At 42.7% G+C, this 5,767-nt stretch overlaps 1 long non-coding RNA gene across 1 annotated transcript; it reads left to right on the top strand.

Annotated features, from left to right (window-relative positions):
• Positions 1-313: 313 nt before the first annotated feature.
• LOC126050122 (uncharacterized) lies at positions 314-4,845 on the top strand. Its single transcript, XR_007509427.1, has 3 exons — positions 314-531; positions 2,781-3,015; positions 3,315-4,845. It is a non-coding gene; the product is annotated as an uncharacterized LOC126050122 (long non-coding RNA).
• Positions 4,846-5,767: the final 922 nt, after the last annotated feature.

Here is a 5,767-nt window from a genome sequence, read left to right on the forward strand (position 1 = left end):
TTGAAGTGGGTGAGGTGGAAAAATTCACAGCTTGACTGGACCAGGTCCTCAGCATCCTGCTCTGGCTGGACCTGCTGTGAGCAGAAGACTGGCCTGGGTGGCTTTGGGAGGTCCATAGGGGCCCTATGAAGACACAAAATGCTACCGGTTTGCTGTATGGATGAACAGAGAAGGCCATGTATTAGTCGTATCATGCAGGGAAAAAAAATCTGAGACTTAAGCATAGCCTGGAGGCTTACATACAGGAAGATTTGCAAGTGAATATAAAGTCAGTATTATATAAATACAAGCTAAAGGATCAAAAGGCAGATAGCGTGGCAGTGTTTTCCACAATGGTTAGGTACTCATACGTCTGATCAGGCTTGGGAAGAAAGATGAATAATTCCATTTAAATCATATTGAACCAGAATAGGTGGCTCAAGATCTACGCGAGGACTAGAAAGACAAGGAGAGAAGCAAGACGAGCAGGAGGACGGTGTGAGGTTCAGGCAAACCCATCCTGATCCACTCTGGCTGAAGCTCAGCCCCAAGGTACGTGCTTTGCACCGTGGCACGGAGCATCTAAGCAAACATTTTGGGGGCTATTGCATCGATGTTATATTCTTAAAGGGAAGAAGAAGATCCCTAGTGCCACCTGTATCCTTGACCCTTCGTGCTTTCTGCTTTGAGCATAAGCCCCTTATCAAATTCATGCATAAATATTGTACAACTTTTAAAGTTGTGTTTAGCTGCTTAGATTTCAAACCTGAGTAAATGGAATAATTTTAATTATTTATTTTTTGCTCTGCGCTGCTGCTCGGGGCAAATACATAAAGATGATGCATTTCAAAATCGAAGCTTTTGACTCAAAGTTTAGCAGAGTCATTAGTCATGTCACACATGCCAAGTCTGGTGGAATTTGGCATAGCTTTTTAAACTTTAACAAGGGGTAAATTAAATGAACCTTTACCTAAGATATACTGCTGAGGACAGAATGCCTATGGTTACAATACAGATGCTAATTTATCAAGAACTGTTGAGTACTCAGCTTCGTATTAAAATACCAGTGTCAGCCAGGATCAATCCCTACAAATCTGCCAAGAAAGATACAACTTGGATCAAACAATAACATTTTTGCTCAGGCTGCACAGACACAGTTTGGCTCTGATGTGTTTTCCTGGGTGAATTACAAAAGCAGGATTTGGAGATTCTTCCGTCTCAGGAATTAAATGCTCAGAAATATTGGCTGTCAACTTGAAAAATGTTAGATCTGCATCTCTCCACAATTGTCTTAAGTTTCTTGGAATTGAGCCCAGCTATTAGCAGGGGGTAAATAAGACAAAAATTGACAACAATGTGCATTATAGGGCGAAGCATTGAAGGATGAGTTTTAGATGTGAACGGTTAATGGATTTCTTAGAACTGCAGTATTTGATTTGAAGCTTACCATGTTTTTGAAACAGGTTTACCTCGGTTGCTCTCTAAAAATTAAAAAAAAATATATGTTTTATTCCTTTTGAAGTATGGCGAAAATGTGGGGTAGTGTTTATTAAAAATATGCGTTAAATGTGCAGCATTGTAAGTTTGAGGTCAGCCGGATTCAGTTTAGGTGTTGGTGTAGACCAGAACAGTGAAATGGAAACTGCTTGGTGAAATAAGGGTTAAGTATCTATTATTTCCAAGTGTATTCACATTATTTCCAAACTCGTCCTTTTGTTTTCATAATATACCGTGCCCATATGAGTACAAGGTTGTAAGGTCAGACTGGGAGTAATTCTGCCTTTTCAGAGAAATGGTTTTTTGCTGTATTATTTCTGCTGACTTATGTGTTTGGACACTAAGAATCTTTCTCCTCTTCCATGTGATGAGCTAGGCTTTCTATCCTACATCATCTTTACTAGCGTTGAAAAGCCCCAAGAAATAAATGATCATTTTACCACAGAGCCAATGAGTGAATAGCACAGCTAAAATATGGCAAACTTGTAAAACATCCCATTTCAACAGGTTCTTTCAGTTGTATGCGATGAGCATGAACACGAATACCTTGACGCAAGCCCCAAGCAGCATGAACAAACCTAAATACATATTAAAGCTCAGTTCAGCAAGGTACTTCAGCCTGAGGTTATTTAAACGTGCGTGTAGTCCTATTAAAGTCAATAGGTATGTTTACATCCATGCACAGTGATGTGCGTACTAAAACGTTTTGCCGAGCTGAGGGCTGGCAAGCAAAGCAGAGCCTTTATTCCCTTCTCTTTATTTTACTGCTGAAGCAAATGAGTGATTTTTCTGCCTCTCTCTGGACTTCCTTTCTTAGGAAAATATTTTCAGTGGTATTTTTCTTTAGGTTCTGGACGTGTTTTTGCAACGGCACTGAGTTCCCTCCTCCTTCCCCGTGGCAGTGCTACCTGAGCCTCTCTCCGAGCAGCTGACGGAGGCTTTGGGTAGAGCCTGTCTGCATTTACACCAACTTCAATTCTTTCCCGGTGCCAACACCAACTTTCACTTTGGAGCTTGAGATAGGTTTCTACCCAGAACTCAGATAAATCTGCAGACCATAACGATGAATTTGGGCGCACAGATTCTAAAAACAGTGTGTACATAATGGCTTTAAAAATTGACTTTAATCAGTTGGGAACCATCACCCCCTGCCCTGCCCTGCCTTTAGTAAACTGTTGTTATGACCCAGTAATCACATTTTATATCTGGAAGTTTCTTGGTTTTTTCCATATATAGAAACAATTCTTAATTTTCTCAAGAAGGAAAGGAGGATTTTTTTAAATATTGTGTTTCCATGATTACAGGTATGCATTATGGCATTTGAAAGGAAATGACTTCCACATATATTTGGTTGATGGAGACCGTCCAGGGGTCATGATGTGCAACAGAGAAACTTCCAAACAGTTTGTGAAGGCACAACTTCAGTAAGAAACATAAGCCTGAGCCTGAACATAAGCATCTGGGTTGTTCTGTTCGATGAGACCATATCGCCAACAAGAGATGGGCTGAACTGGACTCACTTTGTTTTTACCAAAAACGGTAAGGGACTAAGACCCTGTAGCAATGTAAACCAATAGTTTAGATTCAGTAGTTGCACTATCATTAGGTCACTGGGTTAGAGAAAATGTTAAACGGAAACTATTCAGAGTATACCAGTAAGTCCCAGCAAAGTATGGGAGCGGACATGTTAGGTACAGCTTCACCGGGGTTCCCGTAAGTGAGGAGTTTACAAGTTCCCATTGATCATTTCTCTTTGTAACATGTGTATAAAATAGCAATTTGAAGTTTCAGGAGTGTCATGTCTGGATGATGAGTCCATCAATTTTCTTTGGCTGCAGGTTTCCCTTCAGTGGCTGGAACGTAAATTATGAGAAGCTGAAGGAGAAAGCTGTAAATTATTGGGTTCTGCCAACTTCAATATTCTCAGCCTGATGGATCCTTGATTTGACAACAATCTGCTCGTCAGTCACTCTTGCAAAATATTAACATGCTCAATTATCAAATGTGTTAGCCAACTGTTAAATTTAACGGATAGAGCAGTCGAAAGTCCGGAGACACAAAGGCTCGGTCAGACCCGGCTTCCATTCCTGCTGAAAGGCATCTGCTGGAGCTCAGGAGCTGCTTGTTGGTGACCTGTGACAGCAGAGTTTCTTCAGGGTTTACAGTATTTTTTTAGGAAATTCTGGCTCTTTTTATGCAAAAAATGGAAAGAAGAGCACAAATGTTGTTGCTCAATCTCCCTGGGTGCAGTCTGAGTTTCTGCTCACGGTCGATGGGAAAGGAATGTGCCCAGCGCTCCCAAAAATCAGTCTCTTGGAAGATGCAGAAAACACATTATGTGCCTAAACGAAGTCCCCAAGTTTGGGAGGAAAAGCCAGGTTACCGTCACCGAAGAGTATTTTATAACTAGTAAAGCAGGTGTTAAGGCGTCTCCTAATAGCCAGTGCAAAAAGCTCACCTTCATCTGAAAGACCCTTTGGGAAAACCGTCCCACTTCACTGTGATTTTATCTGTCCTCCTGTATTTTTTCCCATCTGGTCTATGAGCAGCCATGGCAGCAACGTCTCTTACTGCCCACTTTTATGGCACCCGGTGCTGTGATTTGGACCTAAACCAGTCTGGGAGACGGCAGAGAGCGCGGGGAGCTGAGCACCAGATTTCCCCAAAGGTTATATGAGCAGACCAGAAAATTTGGCTGTCTGGGGAAAAGCAGGAGCCAACGGTGCATCCGGGAGAGCTGTGGGAGTGCGGGTTAGCAGGAGGCGACAGAGATGGGACCACCACAGGGAAGGGGCCACCAGTCACTACCTGCATCCCTCGGAGACAGGGAACAGGCATTAGAGGTCAGAGAGAAATCTGCAATGCAGTAAAGGTGGGTTGCCCCTTCCCCCCCCTCCCAAGTATGAATTTTAAGAATATTTTACTGGCAATAACGGAGGGAATCCCTTCTAGCATTACAGCACAAAATGAAAAAGGTAAGTGGTAACAGCCTCCAGCACCTCTGCTCGTGGAGCTGCAGTAGCAAGGTGGCTTGGAAATACCTACTAACAGGAGTGCCTGTCCTTAATAAGCACTGTTAGTTTAATTGCCCCCATTACAGATGTTATCAGCAGCAGGAAGAAGAAAGGAATCGCCTGTCAAGCGGAGCAGGAACGCCGGGAGAGTCAGCAGAGCGGACTGCTGCGCTCTGCTGAATGTATAATGAAACTGCCAACCGGCACAAGTAAGGAATTATGCATTTAAGCTATAAGGCCTCTCTTCAAAAATTCCTGCAGCTTTTTTTTTTTGGTATGACTATATACGAGCCCTCCTAAAATCAGGTGCCTGCAGAGCTGGTTAAATGAGCACTGACCATTGGTTTAGGAAGCTCTGAGACACCTCCCACCAATTCACGTTGGCAAGCGTTTTATAGATGAGGCAGTGATCAGTTACTACATGGAATTGTTTCCGTGGAATTTAAAAAGAAAGTGGTCCCTTTAAGCATTACTAGTCTGCCTCAGGAGATGATGATGAGCGTTAGTCTGTCTCCTCATGCTGTAAATTATGATGGGCCACTGTAGATATGGGTGTTGTCCTAAACATTAAAAACAGTCAGCTGGAAACAAATAAAAGTATGAGTGATAACCAAATGCAAATTTATCCCCCATTTATAACATCCTAGTAAATGCTGACATTCAGAGAGAGGGAATGTAGTGCAGGAGGAGCATGTTGGGTTTTGCAATTACAGTCCCAATCCATTCTCAAAAGATTAAAGTTTTACACAGTGGTTGTTCTCTGGAAATTTGCTGAATCCTAATATTTAAGATGAAAGCATAATAAAGGATGATTATTTTTTTAAAAGAATTTTCTGATAGGTTTGATTTGCCAGTTCTCACTGAAGTAAAACTTTCCACTGACTTCAATTATCAGTAAATTGTGTTGACCTCAATAAGCGTTTTTGCAAACTGGACCCGTAACATGAATAGGCTGTTCTGCGCAGAAAAGTGACTGCATGAAAACGGCATCTTCTTACTCATCAGTTCTGCTTCCCGGGGGCACGCTGAACTGCTGCATCTGACTTTAATGACAAAAACGAAGTTTCGCTGGTCTTCCCTCCTGCGAGACCTTCGGAGCTGGTGGAACTGGGCTGGGAGTTTGCGCAACAGCAGCAGAGTTTGGGTGAGAACCACCTTGCAGAGTGGTCATGTCCCCCTGGTCCCACGTACCCAGTGGGCTGTGACCCCCAAGGTTGTCCCCAAGCCCCTCTCTCCACGTGACAATGAATCAACCGTCGTTTTGCCAGTGGGCTACT

Source organism: Accipiter gentilis, chromosome 24 (genome assembly GCF_929443795.1).
Source record: "Accipiter gentilis chromosome 24, bAccGen1.1, whole genome shotgun sequence".
Lineage (NCBI taxonomy): Eukaryota > Metazoa > Chordata > Aves > Accipitriformes > Accipitridae > Astur > Astur gentilis.